Genomic DNA, 12455 nt, shown 5'->3' on the forward strand with positions numbered 1-12455 from the left:
TGGCCGGCATATCTTATACTCCTTATTTCTTTCTGGCAGGCGTATCTTTTCTCGTCTGCTAGCGCTCGTTATGTCGGTACTTCTCCAGCCCAAAGTTTTTCAGCCCTTGCACGTATAACAGCCGCTTTGTATCTTTCACTGTCGATTGTTTCCAACTCACTTTTTATCTCTCGTATTTTACTGGCGAAATGCCCTGGCACTGAACTTTCCATGCTCAAAAGAAACTGGAGTTGTTCATTCAGTTCTTTTTCTTTTTCTTTCTCTTTATGCCGCACCTTACTGCTCTTTTCTATAGATTTCAATTTGATCCACTCTTTGAAGCTGTCCCATTCCGCTGCAAAACTTACTGGTCGCATAGCAAGACGATTTTCAAACTCGGTCCTAACTTCCATAAGGAACTCTTCATCGGCGAGAAGTTTGGCATTCAGTTTCCATAGGTACCAGTTAAAGCGCGATATCTTTCCTTTCCTACCAAACACTGCACTCACGAGACAATGATCACTGAAAGACACAGGTTTGACCTCATATGCAGTACATAGGGAAACAAGTTCAACCGAGGCATACACCCTGTCCAATCTAGCATGGCTATCTCGCTAAAAGTTCGTGAACTCTGGCTGGTTTCCAGTGGAGAACACACTGCCAACATCCTCAAGGCCATACTCATGCACAAGTGCATTCAACAGGTCGGAGCTTCTGTCTGTTCGAGGTTTACACTTCGCCGCTCGGTCCACAGCTGAGCACACACAGTTGTAGTCACCAAGTACAACCAAGATTTTGTCAGTTTTCAGCCACAATTCAATAGACTGAAAAAACGATTCACATTCGCATTTTGAATTGGGAGCATACACACACACAACACGCCAGCATAAATTACAGTAGGTAAAATCAGTAACCAAAAGCCGACCACTTCGACAGGCGAAAACGGACTCTACGCTTACTCCCAGCGTGTTACGTATAAATAAAAGGCATCCACCCGATACACCAACAGAATGGCATACACACACAAAAGTTTGCTTGAAAAGAAGCCACCATACGGTCAGTGCTTTCTTGGCTCTCAATCTTTGACTCTTGCACAGCTGCTATATCTATATCATTATCCAAAAGGAGGCGACTGAGCTGGCATTGTCGCCTTCTCGCTCCCAGCCCTCTGACATTCAAAGTAGCTACGTGTAACGGCGAATTAAGCTTAAGAATCATGGATTAGAAAGAGACGCCCGTACCAGCATGGTGCCTACCTTCATGGTTGCGTGGCCTCCGCTTCTGAAGAACAGCGGCGTATGTGTGCATGTAATGTCCTCCCAGCAGAACATCGGGCTGCATTCAAACGAAGTCCAAGCACCGTCTTTCATTTTTTTTTCCACACACCCCACTCTTGGTTGCAGAAAGTTCCTGACGCTGGTCGGTAGGCAGCCGACCCACAAATCGTTCAGGACACCACAAAACCTACGGAGGCGGTTTCCCCGCCTGTCGCGTGTCGGCCGAGAAGTTCGGCTTCGGTCGCAAAGTTGCTCTTCGGATGCCCGCAGTTTTCGGAGGCGGCTCACCACAAACACCACCTGGCAGCTGAGTCTCCTCGACGCTTTCCTCGTGCGGACGTTTCGCGGCAATTAAGGCTGCTGCCTCCGGCCCAACCTCCATGGCATCAGTACAGGAAGGCTCTGTTCTGAGATGGTCCTCAGCATCAGAAAATTTGGTTACGTCTTCTGACGCTTCCTTTGACGCGCTTTCATGGTCCTGGGATGGAACGTTCAAGACATGCAAAGTTTCATTCTGTTCATTAGAGACCGTCACCTTATTCTTCTTTAAAACCGTCATGGAAGGCGCGTCCTGTTTTGTTGACTGACCTCTAATGTCCGCAGCCTCCTCCGCATCCGCCTCGTCCATAATTAACTCGGACGAGTCTTCGCTTGTCCCAGGTCCGGCAATGCTAGCGTAGGTTCGTGCACACTGGCTGTCTTCATGCCCGAACCGTCGACAGGTTCCGCAGCGAGGAACCCGGCACTCTTTGCGGATGTGACCCGTACTCCGGCAGCGTAGGCACAACGGGGGTCTGCCTGGCACAATCACTAGCGCCAGCTCGCCGCTAACATTCAACTGATGCGGCAGGTCGTCGAGCTTCAAGCCAGCTTTCAGCTTCAGCGTGACGAGTCTAGTGGTGGAGCCCTTTTCTAGCATACCTTTAACACGCCAGCGCTCCCGGGAAACCTCTGACACCTTTCCGTACGGCGCAAATGCAGCACGAACATTCTCGTCCGGCACGTTGTGTAGCAGCCAGTGAAGTTTGAGTCGCACGTCCTGGTTCGCCGGGTCAATCACCAAGCAGCGACCGTTTTTTACACACAGCTCACCTACACTTACAATCTTGTTCACCGCTTCAGTATCTTTGAAAGTGACGGCCCAGACGTGGCTCATCCGATACGCCCCCATTGCGATAACGTCGGGGATTAGCGAGTGTTGCGCCAAAGCATCCCGGAAATCTTCCACCCGGTACGGGCGGGCCCTGATATCGCCATGCAAAAAAACGGTATTCAAAACAAACCGACCGGTTGGCAGTGCAGGCAAAACAACCTGGTAAGTATTGTCCTGTTCAGCAGTCCTGTTACCGCGGCCTGACATGGCCGCTGAAGCCGCTCCTGAGGAGCCCTGCATCCTGCGTCCGTTCACTGGCGTGGCCGGAAGCAGAATCCCTCGGCCATCCTGACACTGTTCTAGCCTGATTTTAGTTGCTGCACTACACTGCATTCTCGAAGTATGGCAAAAATAAATGTGTCAGAAGTTGGATTCGAACCCAGGCCCACATCCGTGGACCAGAAGCATCGGTTCGTTCGCATAGCGAGCAAAGTACTAAACCTTGAGTCTGGCGCCTTAGACCACTCGGCTATCCTGACACGGTTCTTGCCTGATTTTAGTTGCTGCACTACACTGCATTCTCGAAGTATGGCAAAAATAAATGTGTCAGAAGTGGGGTTCGAACCCACGCCCACATCCGTGGACCAGAAGCATCGGTTCGTTCGCATAGCGAGCAAAGTACTAAACCTTGAGTCTGGCGCCTTAGACCACTCGGCCATCCTTTTTTTTTTCTTTATTGCCGGGCTCCGACAACCAACTCAGTACATCACGATACACTATATACAAACACAAGCAAGAGGTGGAACAAAAAGGAAACGCTGTCAGTTTTGTACTGACATTGTCACTTAAAATTCCTTTAGCCCTGCCAAGGCATCCATCCTTGGCAGCCACTGCGGCACACACTCAAATGTCTTCTGCACCTCAACGAAACGGGAAATGCTCTCCCGAAAATACAACCGTGCAGGCCTCGCGTCAGGATCACAATAGAAGCCGGCCATGCGGGAGCGCCATACAGAGTGGAGGCCAGCCAACATCACGAAATCGAAAGGAAAACCATCTTCGTTATCTATCGCCAAATATCTGATCCCGTGTGGATCTAGAGGGAAATCTTTTTTCACTGTTCTCTGCAGAACATCCCAGAAATACACTCCTTCCCAGCAGTGAAGAAAAACATGATCTATAGTCTCGGGTAGCTTGCAGATTAGACAGTTAGTTCCCCATGGCAAGAAAAAACCTCGTTGTTCGAGGAATGTTTTGACAGGAAGTGTTTCAGTATGAAGTTTAAAAAAACGGACTTCATGCCTGGTGTCACCTGCATTTTCTTCACCCGTTTTAACACATTCTGGCCCGGCCCTCCACTGTGCATGGCTCTGTACATCGGTACAGGAAGTATGGTGTCGCACACATCTTTGTACAGTGTTTTCCTTTTCACCGCAGACAAATAATCGTTAGAAAATCGTACTGTCAAGAAACATACGCTCATCATCACCTCCTTGAAAAAGCCCTTAATTGGCCCTGGCATTTCATTCGTGCCGATCACAAAGTTTGGCAACGCCCGTCTTAATCTCATTTGGCACACCGTTCGTAAGAAAGAGTCTTTTGTGTCCCGGAAAAACAGAAACCTGTTAATAAGCTGCCGCACAAAGAGGTGCGCAAGACCAAGACCGCCGTCCTCCACCTTTCTGAACAAATTTGTTCGGCTGCACCTTTCCCACTGTGATGCCCAAATAAAGGTGGCAAACACTCTGTGCAGCTTTTGCACATTTAGCCGCGAGCAATGCAAAACCTGCATTAGATACCATAATTTGCTTATAAAAAAAAAGATTACACACAGTTGCCTTGGCAAAAAACGAGAGCGGAACCCCCTTCCATCTGTCTGCTTTCTCACGTATTTCATGCGCCTGGCTTCTCCAGAGGTCATCATTGCTTTCGTAGAATTGCAGAGGGACACCCAGGTACTTCACTGGGGTCTTCACCCACCTTACGCCTGCAAACGTGTCTGGGGTTGACGCCCATTCTCCATGCCAAAATCCCAGGCATTTTTCCCAATTGATCAAACTCCCTGTGATGTCCCGAAAACATTTTACCTCTTCGACCACAGCTATAATACTTTCTTTATCAATACAACACACTGCGACGTCATCGGCATATGCTAAGAGCTTCACTTCGGCAGCTTGGAGTCTAAAACCATGAACAGAATCATTTTTAATAATAGTCAAGCATAGTGATTCGATGTACAGACAAAATAAAAGTGGGCTGAGGGGGCAGCCTTGGCGTACCGCACGCTGCACGGCAATGGGGGCCCCCAGTGACTTGTTTACAATAAGCCGCGTTGAGCAACTCCTCTACGCCATGGCCACACCCTCTCTGATAACCGAACTGAAATTAATATGGTCAAGAATGGCGAACAGGATAACATGTGATACACAGTCAAAGGCCTTCTCTAGGTCGAGCTGCAAAACCGCGACGCCAGATTGCATGACATCACAGCACTCAAGCACGCACCGCATCTTGTGTATGTTGCTTACTATAGACCTTCCCTTGATTCCACATGTCTGGTGGCACCCTACTATGTCCTTAATCACTGTCTGGAGCCTAGTTGCTAAGACTTTCATTAATATTTTATAGTCAACATTAGTTAAAGAGATGGGCCTGCAACTCGTTACAAGGCGCAGTCTTTCTGTATCGTCAGTTTTTGGTATGAGAACAGTATGTGATGTACTATATGGCGGTGGTAATTCTTTCAGTTGGTATGCCTCATTGAATACAGCTGTAAGCACTGCAGACAACTTATCTTTGAAAAACTTGTAGAACGCGGCAATCAAGCCATCGGGCCCAGGCGACTTTCCGTCGTTCAAGTTTTCAATTGCTCGGCACACTTCTCTTTCGGTTATTGGCCGCTCCAAAACTTCTTTTACCTCATCGGCCAGTCGCGGCGTCTGACCCAGAAACATCTTTTTGAAACCGTCTAAGTCAACTTCATGAAACGCGAATAACGCCTGATAATGCTCAAAGAACTCTCGCCCAATGCCGTCGTTATCTGACACCACAACGCCGTTCCGCTCTATCTCGTATACGTGGTTTCGTTGGCCATTCGTTTTTTCCAAACCTAAAGCCCGCTTCGTGGGTACTTCGCCCGCTTTTAGTGCATTTGTTCTAGCTCGCACCAGCGCGCCCCGATAACGCTCTTCTTCGATAAGCTGTAATTGCTGTTTTATATCATGTCATCTTTGAAAACACCTGGCTTTTTGCATTCCTCTGTTATTAACCTCTTTAGGGTTTTCTGCAGTTCGTTTTCTTTAATTTTTTCGTGAAATCGAATCGAACTGGCCCTATCAATCGCTGTGATTTTGATTTGCTCTTTGCATAGTTCCCACTGTTGTCCCACCCTGCAGTAATCGTTCATATTTATTCTGTTTGTTTCTTCTGTCACTTTTGCTACAAAATATTCGTCGTCGAGAAGCTTAACGTTCATTTTCCACATATCCCAAGCAAACTTCCTAACTTGTTTCTTTGTTCCTATTACGCACTTAACCAGACAGTGGTCAGTAAAACACAGCGGTAGCACGGTGTAAGTGCGGCATTTTGGGATCAGGTCAAGTGCTACATAAACCCGGTCTAGGCGTGCGTGGCTTGTCCCCTGAAAATGAGTGTACTTCACTGCCTGTCCACTCTCTAGGACTTCGGCCACGTCGACTAATTCAGATGCGGTAACAATATCGGCTAATAAATCTGTGCTCTTATCTCGGAAAACCGTGCCGCTGGTTTTGTCTGTAGAATTCAGTACACAGTTATAGTCACCCAAAATAATGAGGCATTTTTCAATGTCCACATATTGCTGAATCATAGCGAAAAAATTATATCTCTCATCCACTGCATTTGGTGCGTATATGCAAATAACCCGATATTCCCTTTGGCAATAACTAAAATCACAAATAACGAATCTTCCAGAGGACCCTGATGTGATGCTCTGCGCAGTAAGACCCGGTAACTTTTTGACAGAGTACGCATCCTGCCGACAACCCAACAGCGTGGCTAACCACAGCGTAGTACCTTGAGGTAAAACGCAGCACCATGCTCCCAGTCTCCTCTTCTCCCTCGACTTTTGTCTCCTGAACAGCTAGTACGTCAATGTCATAATCTGTTATCAGCCGATACAATTGACTTTGTTTTCGTTTGCTCGCTAGTCCTCTGACATTCAACGTGGCTACACTTAGAGACGGTTCAGGTGCCATTGTTGCTCTAATTATGAGGCAGGCCCAGGAGCATGGTGCTTACCTTTAACGTCTAGCAAGCCGCTAAACGCCTCCGGAGCCGCCCGGCTGGCCGGTCTCGCTTTTCGGCGGGGGTGGTTTGTCGACAGGTTTTCTTTCCGCTGCGAAGTTTGGCCGCGGCTTGAAAGACGACCGCCGTCCTTGCAAAGCTTTCACAGGCGGCTCGTCAACACTGCTTGCATTCGGCATGTCGTCGAGATCGCCGGCTGCGTCGTGGGGTCGTTTAGTTGCAGTTCCGGAACCCACTGAACTTACATTGTCATTGCCTGGGAGCTCCTGACCCTTCACTGCTGCTGGCTGCCGCGCTTGACTGGATTCATCTTCGTTGATGTCGGACTCTGCCGATGATGGGTTTTCCACCATTTCACTTGCCCTGTCCGTGCTTTTATCGTGGACTCCTTCGCTAAGGAGAGGCATTTCTGCTCCCGAAGAGGTCGCTATCTCACCAGTCCCCTCCGCAGCGTCCTCCGCCTCAGCCTCGTCCATGAGGTGCTCGGTGTCACCACTCGCCGCCGTTCTCGTTGCCGCGGCGTAGGTACGCACGCACTGAGAGTCCTCATGCCCAAATCGCCTGCAGATCGAGCAACGCGGCACCTTGCACTCTCTTCTCACGTGGCCCGAGCCATGGCATCGCAGGCACTGCATCGGGCGACCAGGTGCGACAACTAGTGCCAGTTCACCAGCGACCCGTAACTGGTGCGGCAGGTCTTCTATTTTCATGCCTTTGTTCAGCTTCAAAAGCACTGACCTTGTTGTGGAGCCCATGTCGCTCACAGCCTGCACTCGCCAGCGCTCTCGTCTGACATCTATTACAGTCCCACATGCCGCAAGTGCGGACCGGACGTCCTCGTCCGCCACTCCATGCAATAGCCAGTGAAGCTTCAGCTTCACCTGCTGTTCCTGCGGGTCGATGATGACACAGCGTCGCCTCTTCACCATTAGCTCTTTCACGCCAAGCAGCCGTTTTGTAGCTTCGGCCCCATTAAGGGTGACTGCCCAAACGTGGTTAACCTGGTAGGCTCCCAGGGCCACCACATCCGGCAGTAAGCCTGTAGTCAAGAGCGCATCTCGCAAATCTTCAACCCTGTAGGGCCTTGCTCGCACGTCGCCGTGCAAAAACACGGTGTTCTGAACGATGCGTCCGGTTGGCAGCTGAGGCAGAATAAGCTGATAATCGCTGTCTTCGCTATCTGAGATCCTGTTTCCGTGGCCGCTAAAAGCCGCAAACGCCGCTCCGTCGGAGCATATGATTCCGCGTCCGTACACGTCGGTGGCCGGAAGTAGAATCGACCACTCGGCCACCCTGACACGGTTCTAGCCTGATTTTAGTTGCTGCACTACACTGCATTCTCAAAGTATGGCAAAAATAAATGCGTCAGAAGTGGGATTCGAACCCACGCCCACATCCGTGGTCCAGAAGCCTCGGTTCGTTCGCATAGCGAGCAAAGTACTAAACCTTGAGTCTGGCGCCTTAGACCACTCTTTTTTTTTTCTTTATTACCAGGCTTATGACAAGTACAAAAAACACAAAATCAATGATAAAAGAGTCGCCAATCCTTCGGCTGACACATGTGATTTAAAATTGCTTGATGCCGACCAACTGGTCAAGTATATTCATCCATTCCGGTGGATCAGGCTCGCTTTTGTACACATCTCGGATATACGCCACGCTCTCCACGAAATTTTCTCTAACAGGTCGCGTATTGATGTCCGCATGACGCACTTGCACTCTAGTCTTCCATATACTATGGAGGCTAAGGAGCATTATCATATCGTATGGGGTTTCTTGATTTTCAACTGGCAGGAAGCGTATACCGTAGGGATCTATTGGGAGTTCTTTTTTTATTGTTCTTTGAAGAACATCCCAATGAAATATCGGGTCCCAGCAGTCTATGAAGACATGCTCAACTGTTTCGGGTTTCTTGCAGAGGAGGCAATTGGTTGTCCACGGGACAAATATTCCTTTTTTTTTTCCAGCCAAACTTTGACTGGAAGCGTCCCGGTATGTAATTTGAAGAAAAACGACTTTGTCGTAGGCTTAACTGGCATCCTCTTTACTCTCTTCAAGACGTCCTGTCCTGGGCCTCCATAGTATACAGAACGGTACACAGGCACAGGTAGCATAATGTCTATAAGGTCTGTATACAGTTTGCGCCTTGAAACTGAAGAAAGATATTCCATTGAAAATCGGACACTCAGCATTCTGAATGCAAGAACAACCTCACGTAAGTAACCAGAGACCGTGGTACAGGGATCTAAAAATGACGTGACAATGAATTGTGGTAGCATATTGCACATTCTTATTTGTAAAACAGTTCGCAAAAACGGGTCTTGCTGGTCTCGAAGATATAGAAACCGAGATACTATCTGGCGTAAAAACAAATGAACGAGACCAAGGCCTCCGCGCCTTAGACCACTCGGCCATCCTGACACGGTTCTAGCCTCATTTTAGTTGCTGCACTACACTGCATTCTCGAAGTATGGCAAAAATAAATGTGTCAGAAATTGGATTCGAACCCACGCCCACATCCGTGGACCAGAAGCCTCGATTCGTTCGCATAGCGAGCAAAATACTAAACCTTGAGTCTGGCGCCTTAGACCACTCGGCCATCCTGACACGGTTCTAGCCTGATTTTAGTTGCTGCACTATACTGCATTCTCGAAGTATGGCAAAAATAAATGTCAGAAGTGGGATTCGAACCCACGCCCACATCCGTGGACCAGAAGCCTCGGTTCGTTCGCATAGCGAGCAAAGTACTAAACCTTGAGTCTTGCGCCTTAGACCACTCGGCCATCCTGACACTGTTCTAGCCTGATCTTAGTTGCTGCGCTACACTGCATTCTCGTAGTATGGTAAAAATAAATGTGTCAGAAGTGGGATTCGAACCCACGCCCACATCCGTGGAACAGAAGCCTCGGTTCGTTCGCATAGCGAGCAAAGTACTAAACCTTGAGTCTGGCGCCTTAGACCACTGGGCCATCCTGACTTTTTTTTTTCTTTATTGCCGGTCCTCGGCTTTCACAAAACAAAGACAAAAAAAATATGTACACAGTTATACAAGAAGCGAAATCCCCAAGAGAGGACCAGGCTTTGTCACATTAAAATTCTCTGAGTGTTGTCAAAGGCTCTAGCCTTGAGAGCCACTCAGGGACAGGATTCCGTATCTTCTGTATTTGTACAAACTTGCAGATGCTCTCTCGAAAATATATACGCGCTGGACGCGCTTCGGAGTCACAGTAGTACCCGGCCATACGAGAGCGCCATATACTGTGGAGGCCCACCAGCATGACTAAATCGAACGGGATCCCACCCTCATTTTTTGTTGGCAAGTACCTAAATCCGTGTGAATGCAACGGGAGCTGTTTCTTCATGGTCCTCTGTAGCACGTCCCAAAAATAAACCCCTTCCCAACAGTGCAAAAAAACATGGTCTATGGTCTCCGGTTGCTTGCAGATTAAGCAGTTTGGTCCCCACGGTAAAAACATCTCTTTTTCCTCCAAAAAAGATTCGACGGGTAAAGTTCCAGTGTGCACTTTAAAGAAAAAACTCTTGACTTCCGGCGATACATTCATTTTTTTAACCCTTTGCAACACATTACCGCCGAGGCCTCCACAGTACAAGGCCCTGTACAACGGCACTGGAAAGATAACATCGCACACATCTCTGTACAACGTTTTCCTTGTTACGCTGCTCAAATATTCCTTTGAAAACCGAGTAGTTAAGAATCTGACGCTGGTTACTATCTCTCGGAAATAACCAAAAATGCCTCCTGTCATGCATTTTGTTGCAACTACATACTCTGGCAAGGCTCGCCCTAGCCTTACTTTGCACACTGTGCGCAGGAAAGGATCTTCAACATGACGGAAAAACAAAAATCTGTTTACCAGTTGCCTCACAAATAAGTGTCCCAGCCCTAGGCCTCCGTCTTTGACCCGTCTGAACAAGTTTGTCTGCATGCACCTTTCACGGCTTGAGTTCCATACAAAAACCGCAAAAATTCGGTGTACCTTTTGTATGTTAATTCGCGAGCAGTGGAGCACTTGCATCACATACCACAGTTTACTAATAAAAAACAGGTTACACACAGTGGCTCTTGCAAACACGGATAAATGAGTACATTTCCACTTTTCTGATTTTTCTTGTGTCTCTTGTGCCTGCCCCTTGCAATACTGTTCAGTATCTCTGTAAAATTCCAACGGGACTCCAAGGTACTTTACAGGGGTCGTACACCCGGTCACATTAGCGAAAGTGTGAGGAGTATCCGGCCATTCTCCGTGCCAGAACCCCACGCACTTTCCCCAGTTCACCTTGCTTCCCGTGACCAAACTAAATCTTTTAACACCTTCTACCGCACTGCTAATGCTATCCTTTGTGACACAGAAAATTGCTACATCATCTGCATATGCCAGGACTTTCACTTCCGCTTCATGCAGCCGAAAACCATGAACAGCATTATTCTGTATTATGTGCAAGCACAAAGTTTCAACATACATACAAAACAAGAGTGGACTGAGGGGGCAACCCTGACGCACCGAACGTTCCACGTTAATGGGGGCCCCCAACGATTTATTAACAATTAACTTTGTAGTGCCGCGTCGGTACGCCATGGCCACACCCTCAGTGATAATAGAACCTACATTGATATGATCTAAGATAGAAAACAAAATCTCATGAGCAACACAGTCAAATGCTTTTTCAAGATCTAGCTGGAGAATTGCCACAGGTACCCCAGTGACGTCGCTATACTCCTGCACACACCTTGCCTTATGAATATTGTAAGCAATAGTCCTGTTCTTTATGCCACATGTTTGATGAGGGCCAACAATTTCTTTAATAACGCTCTGAAGCCTCGCCGCCAACACTTTCATGAATCTTTTATAATCGACGTTCGTTAGTGAGATCGGCCTATAAGCAGTAACCTGTCTGAGTTTTATAGGATCATCTGTTTTAGGGATGATGACGGTATGGGCCGCACCGTAAGACGGGGGCAACTCCTTACGATCATAGGCATCATTAAACAGCAAAGTCAAAAGTGGGGTTAATTCCGTTTTAAACGCTTTGTAAAAAGCTGCACTTAACCCATCTGGGCCAGGAGACTTTCCCGAGTTCAAGTTCTCTATTGCTCGTTCAACTTCTTTTTCACTAATTCGCCTCTCCAAGCTTTCCTTTCGGGATTCATCGAGCCTAGGCATAGCGCCGAGAAACTCGCCTTTAAATCTGTGCACGTCAACTTCATGTTGTGCGAACAACGCCTGATAGTAATCAAAGAAAGCATGATGGATGCGATCGCTATTGGTCACTACCCCACCCGCTCCTTCGATCTCCTGAATTTCGTTGCGTCGAGCGTGCGCTTTTTCCATCCCTAAAGCCCGCTTAGTGGGCGTCTCCCCTGCAACCAATTCTTCCGCTCTCGCCCTCATTATCGCCCCTGGATATCGGTCTTCCTCGATAAATTCAAGCTTTTGCTTTGTTTTCTTAATATCTTCCTTACCTATGCCGGGCGTTTTACATTCCTGCGCCAACAATTTTTCAAGTATATCTCTCAGCTGTTTTTCCTGTAATCTTTCCTGGTGCTTTAGCAAACTAGACCGCTCAATGGCCTTCATCTTAAATTCTTCTTTGGCTAGTACCCACTGGAGCCCGATTTCGTTTTGACACTCATTTACTATTTTGGTAATTTTTTCCGTCACATACTCAGTGAAAATTTGGTCTTTTAGCAGTTTACAATTTAATTTCCACAGCTCCCATGAAAATCCACTGGCTCGCTTCCTTTTGCCTAGAGTGCATATCACTGCACAGTGATCGGAAAGGCCACTGGTAAAACTCGGTAT

At 47.9% G+C, this 12455-nt stretch overlaps 1 non-coding gene across 1 annotated transcript; it reads right to left on the minus strand.

Moving 5' to 3' along the window:
- Positions 1–9303: 9303 nt before the first annotated feature.
- On the minus strand, positions 9304–9424 carry TRNAL-CAA (transfer RNA leucine (anticodon CAA)). The gene is made up of 2 exons: positions 9387–9424; positions 9304–9349 (listed from the first exon to the last, which is right to left on the minus strand). It is a non-coding gene; the product is annotated as a tRNA-Leu (tRNA).
- Positions 9425–12455: the final 3031 nt, after the last annotated feature.

Source organism: Amblyomma maculatum, chromosome 4 (genome assembly GCF_055883805.1).
Source record: "Amblyomma maculatum isolate TAMU_Amacu chromosome 4, ASM5588380v1, whole genome shotgun sequence".
In the NCBI taxonomy this organism is placed as follows: domain Eukaryota; kingdom Metazoa; phylum Arthropoda; class Arachnida; order Ixodida; family Ixodidae; genus Amblyomma; species Amblyomma maculatum.